Here is a 16,246-nt window from a genome sequence, read left to right as displayed (position 1 = left end):
ACAGCATGCCCTTCTACAGCCCAAAAGACTGAGATCCCTCTTTTAGAAAGAAGCCTCTTTTGCCTAAACAGTGTAAGGTTGTGACTGACCCTCCGGCAGCGTGCGGCTGCTTAGTGAGGCAGCTCGGGTGCGGCTGCTATGCAGAAACCGATGGCTGCTCCATGTCAGGCTAAGCTACTGTCATGTGAGGCTGCTGTAGGTACAGAGGCTGCTGCCGTTGTGTGGGAAAGATGTGCTGTTACCTAGCAGTGTGTGGCTACCTAACGGGACTTTGCTTTGAAGAACTGCTTTGTCTAATGGCTCCTTGTTAGCAATGGCTTCCTGGCCACTGGCCAATGAAGACTCTCTTATATACCCACACGTCCTCATGGCTTCTCTGTCTTCTGATACCAGGCATCCCAGGAGGTCCAGTCCCTGGCAGAGGGAGAGCTCAGACCGGACAATTGGTGAAGTGGAGCAGGACAAAGGAACTGAGTTCCTAACAACCACCCTAATGGGACAACAGCTCCTACAAGTTCGGTTGTAGAAGGAGGAAGCCGAGGCCAGAACACCAGTTCTTCAGGGGAAGCCTTCCATTGCTCAGCAATCCTTAACGAATATACAGTTTTCAACTTGCTGTGCGCTGAGCCCTGTAGATTCTCAGCACCCTGAAATAAGTGATTTTGAAAACTTTGTTCCGTTTCATTAGCTGTGTTTGAGGAGGGGACTTGTCAACCTCTTCACTTCTTTATAGCTGAAGTCTATCTTAATATAATTTTATGTCTGAACTTAACATAATTTTAAAAATATGTTCTATGACTTTAGAGAGAGGGGAAACAAGAGGGAGAGAGAGAGAGATAGAAACATCAATGAGAGAGAATTATTAATCAGCTGCCTCCTTCACGTCCCCTACTGGGGATCGAGCCCGCAACCCAGGCATGTTCCCTGATTGGGATTTGAATCAGTGAACTCTTGGTCCATGGTTAGATGCTCAACCTCTGAGCCAAATTTTCTGTGCTAATATAATTTTATAACTGTCTGGACTTTTCTGCCTTTGTTAGGGATACATTAATGGTGTTGATCCAATCTTCTTCCTTTGATTCATCCACTATAGCTATAAACACTGGCTCTATTCTACTCTGTCATTTTTCATAATATGACTTCCCAACCACTCATGGGTGTGCAGCAATGTTTTACAATAAAGACGTACGGCAGGAGCCCAATGCACGGAAGGGCTGCGGTGTACACTGAGCTGGACAGGCACTGTGAATAAAGAGGAACCGTTTGTGATGACAGCATTTGCAGTGTTTGTCAACTAGTAACAGGCAAAGAAACACTTTCTTTCTGCCATGTTTACTTAGAGCTAAATATTTAGAAAGTACCAATCTAATCTCTTGCACACCATATCATTAAAGAGCCATAAAGACTGCTTTGAAAAATACCATTTGATTGCAAGCCAGAATTGTCCTTGATCTAAAGCTTTCAAAAAGTACTTATTGAGAAGTTGTTAAAACCATTTTGAGTAAGAAGATAAACTGGATTGCATACCACACAGAAAATAAGGATGTGGACTCAGATTGTAAATGTTCTAAAACTCCCAGCACCACCTGTTTCATTTCAGGCATACGCCAGACAGAAGCCACTCCCACAGCTTGATTCCCAAGGACCAAAGTATTCGGCAAAGTGGGTGGATGGGAAGTGCAGTGGCCGCTCAGGCTTCACACAAAGAACATCCGAGCAGAGGAAAATTAGGTTCTGGGCTTGCTCTGTTACAGGATTCAGGTGCCACTTCATGCCACAAAAGTGTCTTGTGGCCCCATAGTCATGACCAGGCACAGAGAAAAGAAGAGACAATCCCTGACCCACAGGCTAAAGCCCAGACCCAGCAACCGCGTTACGGCAGAGAGTAAAGCAACTGGCTGCAAAGTTCTGACCAAGTGCAAGAAAAAGATTCTTGCCCTAGCTGGTTTTGCTCAGTGGATAGAGTGTCAGCCTGTGGACTGAAGGATCCTGGGTTCAATTCCAGTCAAGGGCACATGCCCAGGTTGTGGGCTGAATTCCCAATAGGGGGTGTGCAAGAGGCAGCCGATCAATGATTCTCATTATTGATGTTTCTATCTTTCTCCCCCTCTCACTTGCTCTCTGAAATCAATAAAAAATATTTTTTTAAAAGAAAAAGATTTTTTGGCCTCAGAGTTCCTTGTCCACCCTATGGCCATCAAACAGCTTTGCAAGAATGGCTTCAAGTTACTATGTCTGCAAGTGGGGCGAACAGGATTAAAGTCATGCAACCCATAAACAACAGAACTAAACTTACACTTCCTGTGCCCTACCGTTTACTGGTCTGCCAGGCAAACAAATGTTGCACAAGTTGAAGGAAGTTATGGTCCATTCTTTTCAGGGTCATTAAATTTGCAAAGCTTCGAAGCAGTGTTTAACATCTTTGTCAAATAAAGCAGATCATTGCACTCTAGTCTTCTTGGAATCCTTTTTTCCCATAATTACTAAATTTTCTAACTTTTACCACATGACTACTTAACTACACTATTTCATTAAACATAGTTGATTCATATGGAAAAGCTGGGTGGGGCTGCAGATTAGATGGGGCAGGGGCTCAGGGAAACACCGCGGAGGGGCAAACAGTGTGCTCCAGGTCTCTGAGGACTGGGGTATGGTTTCCTGTCAGCCCGGACAGGGGCGGCCTCGGCACAGGAACAATGGCCGCTGCGAGCACCTCCATTCGGTAGGAGGCTGCCCCCTACTTCCTGCCCTGACGTCAGACAATCCAGTTCCTCCCGTATGTGTCTGGGTCCCCTAACGCCCCCTGGCACCTCCGCCCCCTATGAGTCTCAACATGTTTCTTCTTTTTGTAAAACATATTTTATTGATTTTTTTTACAGAGAGGAAAGGAGAGGGACAGAGCGTTAGAAACATCAATGAGAGAGAAGCATCAATCAACCGCCTCCTGCACACCTTCTACTGGGGATGTGCCCACAACCAAGGTACATGCCCTTGACCAGAATCGAACCTGGGACCCTTCAGTCCGCAGGCCGATGCTCTATCCACTGAGCCAAACCAGTTAGGGCAACATGCTTTCTTCCTTACTTTTCTAGTTGTAGGATGTCCATTCCGCCAGCTTTCAGGCGGTTTTTGTTTGTTTTGTGTTTTTTTTTAATATATTTTATTGATTTTCTATAGAGAGGAAGGAAGAGGGATAGATAGCTAGAAATGTCGATGAGAGAGAAACATCGACCAGCTGCCTCCTGCACACCCCCTACTGGGGATGTGCCTGCAACCAATGTACATGCCCTTGACCGGAATCGAACCTGGGACCTTTCAGTCTGCAGTCCGACGCACTATCCACTGAGCCAAACCGGCTTCGGCTCAGGTGGTTTTGAATGATGGTTGTTCTGTACTTTTTTATATATATATATAAGTTTTATTTTTTAAAATATATATTTTATTGATTTTTTTTTTTTTTTACAGAGAGGAAGGGAGAGGGATAGAGAGTCAGTTAGATTTTCTCTTCTGTCAATTGTCAGTTTTTATTCTTTGCCAATTTCTCCTAACAGTTGATCAACAATAGTTTTTATATAGTCTACATATGCTAATCATTGTTGCTTTTATGCATTGTAAATATATTTTCCCAGTGAGCCCTTGTTTTATTCATTCCCAGCAACCTGAAGAGTGCCTAAAATATAGAAAAATGTGCCAAAAAAAATTTAAAGACAAAATGAAAAAAAGGAGAAAAGCAATTTCATGTCTTGTTCTGATTAAGGTAAAGTCATTTTAAGATTATCCCACCCCAGATTTGATAGGACTAGCCATCAAATCATTTTAGTTCAAAATATCTGATTAATGGATTAATTAAAAACTTTACAATTATAATGTTAAGGCATTCTGTATTGTTGATGATGACAAGTATGATGGTGATGGCTTTTTATTTTTAATATTTTTTCAGTCCATTTGAACAATTGTTTTTAAACCAAAAGTGATTTCTAAAATTTTTGTCTACTTTTTAGCAAAAATTAGCAAGTCACTATAATTGTAAAAGGTGCATAAATAGGTTAATAAATGTTGGCTTGTTATCTCCTGAGATTGTTTCACCACCGTTTTTTTTAATTTTTTTTATCCCAACCTCGCCTTTTTTCCTATGAGACACAATTACATAAAAGAGACGTACAGTCCGCATTTGCTCTCCTCGGGCATAGGAATTATGCCGGGCTATTCCCACACAGGCAGTATTCACCTCGCCCTTCTCTATAGATGCCAATTAGAAGATTAGCGTCTCTCCTCTCTTCCTCTTTGCTATTAAATAGTCACACAAAAGCTGAGCTGACAAATTACTCTCTCCATGGTGCTCAACAAAGACAGACAATAGATCATCATCATTTACTATACTCAAATCCTATTAATCACAGATTAATGAGAACATGGCTAGAGGGGAAGAAATTATCAGAATGTGGGCCTATTGGCTTGTTACTCATGTAACATCTGCTCTGGTTTTTACCTTTCGTGTCGTGTCATCTTTTATCACCTTGAAATGATGTTTGCTTCAGAAACATAATTAAGATAATGGAGCAGATTCAGAGCCCTTCCCTTAATAATTAAAGAACCGGGGTTATATTTCTTAGTCCAATGGCTTTTAAAAACCTAATTTCCCTCTGTTCTTGATTATTTCCTTTTTCTTTTGCTCATAATGATCTATCAAATCTCGAGGGGGGGGTTCCCCTTTCTGTAAACTATGTGACTTAATGAGGACAAAATCAAAATTTGAGTTCCTTTTACCATTGAGATAATTGTCACATAACAAAAAATTTACCATTGTAACAGCATCAAAACATATAATTCAGAGGAGTCCCTTTTTACAATTTAAAATATTCTAAATTCAAATTAAGACTTAGATGACTCTATAAAGCTTGTGATGAGCATCAAGTATTGTATTTGCTTTCCTAAACCTCTATCTACAGTGTGCTAGTTTATTTTTAACAGCCAAGTACTTTCATTTTTTGAATGTATGGTTTCACCAATGTCTTAGTTTTTTACTTTACAGCCAATTTTACGCTTTGCTTTAAAGCATAAAAGTTGACATTTGGGTTCAAATATTTCACAATCTTGGAGATCTCCTATTGTCCTCTTATTTCAAAAAGGGGTAGGAATCGGGGAACAAGTGCTAAATTTAAAAAGGAAAGCAATGGTATCTGTAATCAGCTGAGAAAGAAAGGAGAAGAATCACAATTTAAGATTATGAAATTGAAAAAAAGTAATCGCCCGTGTTATTAAAATCTAGAATATTTACTTGCCACTCTTGGAAGGACTGGTGATTAGCGTGAAGGGCCCGTGCGATCTAAGGCTTTGTGATTAAGCTATGATTCAGCACCACAGGGATAAAAACAGCTCCTCGGCCAAGCGCTGGCAAGCACCGGTTGAAGGAGGGGGGAGGGGAGGGGATTGCAAAGAGCTTCTTAATTAAATTTTAATTATTGCTAATTAGAACTGCTGTTTTTTTATATCCCCAACCTGGAAGACAAGAGCTGATCTTGCCTTTTTATTATTCTGCTAATTAGTTTCCCAAGGAGAGTTTGAAAGGGCAGACCCTGCCTTGACAGTATCCAAGTTGTTAGCGGAACCCAGCTTTGCAGGAAGATCCGTCCTGAAGCCTGAGCTTCAGCATTTCCAGGTAGCTCCTTTCCAAGCCTAAGCTTTTATTCCAGACATAGCAGGAAACGAACTGCCCTATTCACTGCGTGAAGAAATAAATCCATGTATTAATTTCCCTTTTGTTTACCGTGTATACCTCAAAAAAGTTTTATTATTAAAATGGATAACCCTCTACATACTATTAATGTACTCGTGTAAACTGTATTGCTTTTAAGAATTGCTAAATGTTAGAGATGGCCTCCACCAGACTTAAAGGAATATTGGCATGGACACAAAAAGTGACTGCTAGTTTTCTCCAGCAGCGAACTTAGGGCTTTGCAAACAGCAGTGACACCGAGGCCCGCCCTGAGGAGCTCCCACGTTCTATTTGTGCCATTTACATGAGCTGCTCCAGGCAAACCGCCCGAGGTTGCAAAGCAGAACCCCTAAGTGCAAGCTTGAGGACATACTCCCAGAAGGTCCCCACATCTCTGCAAAATATGATTCTCGTCCCAAGATAATCAAGTTAAGAGTTCTGAGTTGGTGGAGCTCCCTGTGTTAATTATAATAAAATTCATCAACTGAAATTGCATTTCTGGAATCCTCAGCATTTGGCCAAGCACACGCACACACACACACACACACACACACACACACACACACACACACACACACACGCCTCGACAGCCTCCCTTACAGTCGGAGTTACATTAACACGTGTTTGTTTCCTCACCTTTTACAGACACAAGAGCCCTGTGATATGTTAATTTACACCAAATTCCAATCCTTTCCCTTGCCTTTATCTTCCCAACTCAGCGAGAGGATGTGTCAACACCTTTCATGTTGAGAAGAAAAAGAATGCTTAAACAAGATTTTGTTTTTTACTCACTTTAATTAAAATTACCAACATGAGAAAACCAAGAGTAAATAAATGAAATCTGCCTTTCTGTGCCATCCACCATCTGCCCTGTGAACATCCACTCTGATGTGAATTATTCTAAAAAGTCATCTGGGTCTTTCTTACTCTGATTAGTCAATTAGCCACATCTCACACTGGTGTAAAATGTGTTTTTTTCAGATCAGTGAGTTACCCTCACAATTTTAGAGCAGTTGACCTACCAATAAGTAAAGACTTCTGAGACTTCCCACTAACACACAGAGATTTCTGCTGCTTCTTTATGAAGCTTATTCAATAATTGAAAGCTCGCTGATATTTATGTAACTTTTCTCTTCAAAAATCATAAACATTACATAATTATTTCATTTTTCTTCGTTGTGTATTTATCTATATATATATATTTTATTGATTTTTTACAGAGAGGAAGGGAGAGAGACAGAGAGCTAGAAACGTTGATGAGAAACATCGACCAGCTGCCTCTTGCACGCCCCCTACTGGGGATGTGCGCGCAACCAATGTACATGCCCTTGACCGGAATCGAACCTGGGACCTTTCAGTCCGCAGACCGACGCTCTACGGCTGAGCCAAACCAGCTTCGGCCATTGTGTATTTTTAAATTAGATATGGAACCTGTTCGCCAACCTCATGATTAACCTCATTTTTATAGGTGAAAGAAAGTCCACTAGTTTATCCAACTCTAGTTATGCTCCTTTTGCAACTTGCTTATTATGCTGGCGCTGCTTGTTCTACATTCACCTATATTGGTCAAAAAGAACTGGCTTTTGCTTTTATTCTTATTTTTGAAGTATGTTAGCAACCATGCTTAGGTAAAAACTGCTGTTTGAATTTTAACCCTGCTATTCTGGCTTCGACACTCGCTTACTTGCACAAACAATAGGGCAGTTGCCTCAGCTTCCAGATTGAGACCTGGAGGCTAAGGCAATTTTCCTGTGCCTGTGGGCCAGGACCACAGGAGATTGATTCCCACTGACTCAGTAGCTCCAGGAATAGAAACTGCAGATAACCGTTAGAGATTAACCGCTGAGCTCTGCTTCTGTACTATCTGCTTTCGAAAGATAGGGCCACATTCCAATGTCCAGCAGGATGTGGCTGGGAACAACCCTGCGGGCTGCTCCCAGCATTAGAATTCAGAACAAAGGAAAATTCTCGTGGTTTAGGCCTTTAAAAGGACTGCCTACACCTGCAATGGTGTGGTTGTGAGTGTGGCCACCGGCGTGTGGTGCTCTTGCGGCCGTCCTGGCCAGTTTTTCAATAAATCCTTGCCTGCTTTTTTTTTTTTTTTTTTTTAATCAATTATCATCCTCTGGTGGTCTTATTTTGAACCCAGGGTTCGACCCCACAACAATTTTATTGGTCAATTTATTTTGTTCATTAGATTCCACAAATAAATGAAATCATGTGATATTTGTCTCTTTTTTTTAAATGTATTTTATTGATTTTTTTTTTTTTTTCAGAAAGGAAGAGGGATAGAGAGTTAGAAACATTGATGAGAGAGAAACATCGATCAGCTGCCTCCTGCACACTCCCTACTGGGGATGTGCCCTCAACCAAGGTACATGCCTTTGACCAGAATCGAACCTGGGACCCTTGAGTCTGTAGGCCGACACTCTATCCACTGAGTCAAACTGGTCAGGGCTGTGATATTTGTCTTTCTCATATTGGCTTGTTTCAGTTAGCATAATAGTCTCCAGGTCATCCATGCTGTCCCACAAGGTAAAAGATCCCTCTTTTTTACAGCTGCATAGTATTCCATTGTGTAAATGTCCCACCGCTTTTTTTTATCCATTCATCTACTAATGTACACAGGCTTTTTCCCAATATTAGCTACTATAAATAACCCTGCTTTGAACGTAGGGGTGTATACATTCTTTCTGATTGAAGGTATCAAATGGATTGGCATACCTTCTTGTTGGGGAAACAAGAAGAGATAAACCAAAGGACTTATATACTTATAAGCAAAGCCCATGGACATGGACAATAGTGTGGATAGAGGCTAGGAGGTCAAGGGTTAAATGGGCGTAAACAGGAGACACCTCTAATACTATCCACAATAAAAAATATACATGGGCCAATGGAGGGGAAGAGGACATCTTTAATATTTTCAATATATTTACAGCATTCTCTGAAAGAAAGAAAGAAAGAAAGAAAGAAAGAAAGAAAGAAAGAAAGAAAGAAAGAAAGAGAGAGAGAAAGAGAGAGAGAAAGAAAGGAAGAATTGGCTTTTGTTTTTTTAAGAGATTCTTGGACTATTTCAAACCTCTATTGGTAACCATTGGGAAAAGCCTTTAGATTAGGTGCGTTTAAAGAAAATGGGAGTGAGATAAGGAATGAAGGGGGAAAGAACAAAATGAAACAGGAGAGTAACCTTGCACAAAATAATAATTGTGTGCCAAGAACTGAGGAGTCTGATTAATTGAATTCTGTACATCTGAACCACAACTCCCCCCACCCACAAACCCCATCAAACCAAACCAAAACAGAAAGAAATCCTGCAGCCCAGTTGCAATCAAGGATGTCTTGACACACATAGTTCTATGAGGTTGGAACTAAGTCTTTGTTCCCTAACTTAGCAAATCCACTGCTGGGAATTTATCCTTTAGATATCCTTGAATACATTATCTACTGAAACATTGTAATAGCAAAGTATTGAAAAACAATCTGTTTACTAATATGGAATTTGCTAACTAAATTATGATACATCTATACACTGAAATATTTTGCATATATTGTATATGAAAACAATGAGAATGTTGTATCTACCTAATAAGAGTAATATGCTAATTTACTATACTATGATAACCAGCCAATCAGGCGTGAATATACAAATTAATCCAACAAATATGGCGGGTTAATTTGCATATGCAAGCATCAAGCGGCTGGGGGTAGGGTGGGATGCTTGTGTTGTAGCCATTGTGATGACTCAGGAGTTCTGAGCCATCCCAGCCACTTTGGGCCTCTGGGCAGCGTGGAAAGTCAGAAAGGCGGCTCTGGCCAGAGTGAAGGTGGTGCCAGCAGCCAGGGGATGGAAGGCCCATTTTTGCACGAATCTTCATGCATTGGGCCTCTAGTATATTGATAAGGGGAAAACTGCCAGAATATTTAAAGATATTTTTTAAAGTGTAGAATAGTCATATATATATACATATATATACATATACATACATACATACGTATGTGTGTGTGTGTGTGTGTGTGTGTGTGTGTATATATATATATTATTGATTATGGTCTCACATAATTGTCCTTATTCCCCCATTCCCATCCCAAATCCCTCCTTAGCCAGTGGCCATGGACAACGGGGATTGGGGGTTGGGGCATATCTAGTCCTATATTTTGTGTAAAAAAGAAAGGGGAAATATATATTCATAACTGCTTGTATATGTAAAAATTATCTAATGATTCAGAGGAAACTAACAACAGTGATTGTGGTGGGGAAGTGGAAACCAGGGAGATGGGGCCAGAGATGAGAGGTGCACTCATGTCATCATAATGTGACTCCTACTGTGTACCTTCAAATCTTCAAACACATACACATGTTCTCTGTGATCCTTTCTACTACTTAACTATGAGTTATAAATTATAATAAATTCTTGTCATTTTATTCATTTATCTATAAAACTTGAATGACTTTAAAATTTTAAATCTAAAATAATTGTTCACCTTTCAAAATTTTCAGGTTTCTAGACTTAAATATCTGTATTCTTACTTTTGAAATCTAAAATTTTGTTCCCCCCTTTTCTCCTTCGTTCAAAATGACATATATGCCCAATTTTGCTTCACTGTCTTTGGAATTTTCATGTCTATGTGAATCCCCCATGTGCATGTAATTAAATTTTTATTTTCTCCTATTAATCTGTCTCTGATCATTTGAACATTAACCCAGCTAGAATAGCAGGTGGAGGGGATGCGGGGGGATGAAGACATACAGTTTCATTTTTGTTAGCCCCACAAATGAAACTGGAACACTATTATTCACAAAAAATTAACTTATATTGGATTAAAGACTTGAATGTAATATTTGAAATCATAAAAACTAGGAGAAAATAAGCAATAAAAGCCTTGACATCAGTCTTAGCAATGATTTTTTTTATTTTGACACCAAAAGCAAAGGCAAGTAAAGCAAAAATAGGGTCAAATACCTGGTGACTGTAAATGACTTGACTTTGGGAGGTGGGCACACAATGCAATGTGAAGATCATGTATCATAGAATCATACGTTTGTAAGGACATAATCTTATTAACTGATGTCACTCCAATAAATTTAATAATTTAAAAAGCAACCCTGGATGGGTGACTCAGTTAATTAGAGAATCATCCTATTCACCGAAAGGATTTGGGGTTCAATCCCTGTCAGGGCACATGCCTGGGTTGTGGGTTTGATCCCCAACTAAAGCAAGTACAGGAGGCAACTGTTTGATATTTTTGTTTCACATTGATGCTTCTCTCTCTTTCTCACTTTCTCTCTCTCCCGTACTCTCTCTAAAAATAAATAAAAACATATCCTTGGGTGAGATTTTTTTTTTTTTTAAAGGCAAAGCAAAAATAAGTAAGTGGCATCAAACTAAAAAGCTTTTGAACAGCAAAGAGAACCATCAACATAATGAAAAGGCAACCTGCCTACTGGGAGAAAATATCTGCAGATCACTTGTCTAATAAGGGATTAATATCTAAAATATGTAAGGAACTCATGCAACTCAATAAAAAACTAACAATCCAATTAAAAAATGGGCAGAGGTGGATCTAGACACATGGAAGCATGGAACAGACGGTGGAATCTCTGAAGGAAGGTGGGGGAGGGTGGGTGGTAAGCAATTAACCAAGGACCTTGTATGCATATATGCATGACCCATGGACACAGACAATGGGGTGTGAGGGAGGGGCAGGGAGCAGGATGGAGGGGGATCAATGGGAGAAAAGAGGGACCTATGTAATACTTTCAACAATAAAGAATTGTTTTAAAAATTATATAAAATATAAAAATAAAAAATGGTCAGAGGATCAGAATAGACATTTTTCCAAAGAAGACATACAGATGGCCAACAGGTACATGAAAAGGTATTTCACATCACTGATCATCAAGGAAATGCAAACAAAACCACAATGAAGCATCGCCTCACACTTGTTAGAATGGCTATTATAAAAAAGACAAGAGATAATAGAGAGGATGCAGAGAAAAAGGAACCCCTATGCACTGTTGGTGAGAGTGCCACTATGGAAAAAAGTATGGAAGTCCCTCAAGAAATTAAAAATAGTACTACCATGTGATCCAGCAATCCCACTTCTGGATATTTATTCAAAAGAAACAAAAAGACTAACTTGAAAAGAATACTGCACTCCCATGTTCACTGCAGCATTATTTATAACTAGAGACCAGTGCATAAAGTTCTTGCAGAGCAGGGATGCGGGGGAGTCCCCTCAGCCAGGCCTGCATCCTCTCGCAATCCAGGGAATGTTGGGCCTAAGCCAGCAGTCAGACATCCCTCTCGAAATCCAGAACGCTGCATGCACCAGTGACCATACTTTTCATACATGTGAAAAGCATCTTGCTGTTGTATGGGCGGCTACAATTTTTGCCCTGGTTATAAAAATTAATACATAACATGATCCTTCTGAGGCAGTAGTACCATTTTCCCCATCTTATGGGTGAAAAATCTGAAGCAGACAAGTAATTCGCTTTGTCACACAGTTATAAGTGTCAGAACCAGGGCTGACCACAAGATGTGCGAGCCAGAGTCCATGCATGCCATTGCTGCATCATCCTGTTTTTTCAGTGTTAGAGTAGTCTTGCCAGGTTTTGGTTTTTAAATCTAAGAGACTTTTCCCAATATATAGGTTAGAGTCCCTAGGCCTGGCCGGCTATCAGGGCCATCTGTGGGGCGACCAGCAGGAGGGGCGATCCGGGGGTCCGCACTGGCACTCGCCTTGGCTGGTGGCCCGGTGCCACCCACTGGCTAGCCCTGTCCTCGATTGCCACCACCAATCACATCCCTCTCAGAGGGGCGGGGGCAGATGCTCAATGCAGGTGGTCAGTGTGTGTCATAGTCACTGGTCATTCCACCAGTCAATTTGCATATTAGGGTTTTATTATATAGGACTAGAGGTCCAGTGCACAACATTCAGTCCCTCAGCCCAGCCTGCACCCTCATGCAATCCGGGACCCGTCAGGGGCTATCTGACTACTTGATCTAATATTACACAGGGCTGTTTGATCTAATATTGCGCTTTTATTATTATAGATAGCCAAGAATGGAAGCACCCAAAGTGTCCATCAATTGGATGAATGGATAATGAGAATGTGAATATGTACAGTTGTTCTCCAAAAAATGTATATGCACTTTAACAGCTAATAGCTCAGTTTTGAAAATGAAATGTATTTATAATTATTCAAAGTGTGTATATACATTTTGTGGGAGACACCCTATATATGTGGAATGCCATGCAGCCATATAAAGAAATTCTTGCCATTTGCAGCAATATTAATGGACCCTGAAGGCATTGGAAAAGTTAAATAAGTCAGACAGAAAAATACTAATACTGTATGATCTCACTTATATGTGTAATTCAAAAACTAAACAAACTAAAAAACCCTCATAGATATAGAGAACAGATTGGTGGTTGCCAGAGGCAGGGCAGGCAGGAGCTGGGGTAGGTGAAATAGGTGAAGAAAGTCAAAAGGTACAAACTTCCAGTTATAAATAAGTCATGGGATGTAATGCCCAGCATGATGACTATCCTATGTAATAAAAGCCGAATGTGCTAAGTGTCCAATCTTCCAGTGGTCTGTTCAACCAATCAAAGCATAATATGCCAATGATATGCTAAGGCCCCTCAACTGCTCGCTATGATGGGCACTGACCACATGGGGGCAGACGCCCTGACCTGTAGGTTAGCTTGCTGCCGGGGTCCGGCTGATCAGGACTGAGCAAGATGGACTGGATATGCCCTGGAGCCCTCCCGCAGTCTCTCCCTGACTGGCCAACCTCCTGTGCCCTCCCCCCACACCTGACCCTGATAATGCAATGGAGGGATCCCCCGGGCTGGCCTGTGCCCTCTTGTAGTCCGGGATCCCTGGGAGGAAGTCAGAGAGCCGGTTTCTGCCCGATCCCACAGGCCAGGCCAAAGGACTCCACTGGTGCACGAATTAGTGCACTGAGCCTCTAGTAGTTAATAATACTGTATTGTATAGTTGAAGTAGCTAAGAGAGAAAATCTTAAAAGTTCTCATCATAAAATAAATGTCAACTAGACTTATTGTAGTAATCATGTCACAATATATACAAATATCAAATCATCATGTTGTACACCTAATCTATAATAATAAAAGCATAATATTCTAATCAAACCAGACGTCCTTCCAGAAGACCTTCCAGATGGAGCCAGGGCTGCGAAGGAAGCCCGGGTCCCAGGTGCCAGGGCAGCTGAGGAAAGGAAGGCCTACTCTTGCACAAATTTCATGTATCAGGCCTCTAGTCCTACCTAATAAAAGAGTAATATACAAATTAACCACCACTCTGCTACACCCACAAGCCATGCCCACCAGCCAATCAGAGCAAGTATGCAAATAAACCCAACCAAGATGGCTGCAGCCACAGAGAGGAGGGAGGCTTGGGATTCCCAGGCAATAGAGGAAGCCAAGCTTCCTGCCTGCCCTTGCCGCCCTAGGCCTCTACTCAAGGCTACAAAGTTCAAATTATAGAAGGTAAACAAATCCAAACAGAAATGGCTGCCAGCCCTGGAGCGAGCAGGAGGCTTGGCTCCACTCCAGGCTACAAAGTTTCAATTGTAGAAGGTAAATAAATTCCAGATACCAGGGCCTCCGCTTGGGTGGTCGGGGGACATGGCTGGCCTGCAAACCACCACAAGCCACTTGCTCAAGCCGCCCCACGCCCCAAGGGAACCCCCACCCTGATCCAGAACACCCTTCAGGGCAAACCAGCTGGCCCCCACCCATGCACCAGGCCTCTATCCTATCTAATAAAAGAGTAATATGCAGATTGACCATCACTCCAGCACACAAGATGGCTGCCCCCATGTGGTCAAAGATCCTGGCCCCATGTGGACACAAGATGGCTACCACAAGATGGCCAGCAGGAGAGGACAGTTGGCAGAAATTTATGCATGGGGAACAGGGAGTGTCCCTCAGCCCAGCCTGTACTCTCTTCAATCTGGGACCCCTCGAGGGATGTCCCACTGCCTAAACGGGCAGTTGGGCATCTCACAATCCAGCATGGCTGGGTCCCAACTGTTTGCCTGCCTGCCTTCCTGATTGCCCCTAACCACTTCTGCCTGCCAGCCTGATCACCCCCTAACCACTCCCCTGCCAGCCTGATTGTTGTCTAACTGCTCCCCTGCCAGCCTTTTTGCCTCTAACTGCCCTCCCCTGCAGGCCTGGTCCTCTCCACACACACCCCCCCCCCAACTGCCTTTCTCTGCAGGCCCAGTTGCCCCCAACTTCCCTCCTCTGTTGGCCTGGTCACCCCTAACTGCCCTCCCCTGCTGGCCTGATCACCCACAACTGCCCTCCCTTGCAGGCCTGGTCCCTCCCTACTGCCCTCTCCTGCTGGTCATCTTGTGGTGACCATCTTGTGTCCACATGGGGGCAGCTATCTTGTGTGTTGGAGTGACGGTCAATTTGCATATTATTTTATTAGATAGGACTAGAGGTCCACTGCGCAAAATTGTGCAAGACCCAGTATGCTGCGGGACCCAGTGTCAAGTCCCTGCCCACCCACGTGCACCTCACCATGCACACAGCCCCGCCCACCTTGAAGACAGCTGTGGAGGGAGATAAGAACAGTTTCCTGCCCTAACCTCTCCTTCTCAGGGCACTTAAATTGACTTTCGTTGGAAGATGAGAATTGAACAGAGCAACATGTACTTGTTCCCATGAAGAAATCACATGACGTGCAGCAGGTGTCTATTGGTGTTTGGTCATTAAGGCGTGATGGCATCACGGCCATGGGGTTTTTATAACGGAGATATCTGGAGGAAATACCCTATTGTTCACATATTGCAAACAAAGAAAGTAAAGCTTAAGAAGATTATTTTTGCCTCGAGGTGGCACAGAAGATACAGAGGCATGCCACTTGTGAGAGTCATATTGGAATTTGGGGGCAGGCTACAGAAGAGACAGCGTGTGACGGTTACCTTTAACAAAGGAGCCTGAGATGGACAGGGAGCAGAGAAATATTGCTTTAAAATAAAGTAAACCTGCCCTCGTCAGTTTGGCTCAGTGGATAGAGCTAGGCCTGTGGACCAAAGAGTCCTGGGTTCCATTCATGTCAAGGGCTTGTACCTTGGTCGCCCCGGTTAGGGCCCATGCAGAAAGCAACCAATTGATGTGTTTCTCTCTGTCTTTCCCTCTCTATTCCCCTCTCTCTAAAAATCAATGGAAAAACTATTCTCATAGGAGGATTAACAAAAATAAAATAAAATAAAGTAAGATAAACCTGGCCAAACTATCAGAGGAAGGAGATCACTTACCAAAAGGGGGGACTTAGAAAGGAAATTATTGGCTTGCATCTCCACCACCCCATCCCCTCTCAAGCAAATGGATTTCCTTCGGCTGTTTGTTTTGAAGATGAGGACTAATGATTAATCAGAAGGTAGATTACTTATCCTTCTTTCCCCAGGGGTAAATTGGAACCTGATCCTTCGTCTTCCCAGGCTTCCTACTGCAATAATGAAATTCCATCACATTGAAAATGAT

The 16,246-nt window shown here is 42.1% G+C and overlaps 1 pseudogene across 1 annotated transcript; it reads left to right on the top strand.

Moving 5' to 3' along the window:
- Positions 1 to 367: 367 nt before the first annotated feature.
- Positions 368 to 1,889, top strand: LOC311620610 (protein EURL homolog; annotated as a pseudogene). Its single transcript has 2 exons — positions 368 to 519; positions 1,276 to 1,889. The product of its transcript is annotated as a protein EURL homolog (transcript).
- The last annotated feature ends 14,357 nt before the right edge of the window (positions 1,890 to 16,246 follow it).

Source organism: Pipistrellus hanaki (genome assembly GCF_964339955.1).
Source record: "Pipistrellus hanaki genome assembly, chromosome: 1".
Taxonomy (NCBI): Eukaryota; Metazoa; Chordata; class Mammalia; order Chiroptera; family Vespertilionidae; genus Pipistrellus; species Pipistrellus hanaki.
The sequence above is the reverse complement of the archived record's forward strand: the minus strand, read 5'-3'. Positions and strand labels throughout refer to the sequence as shown.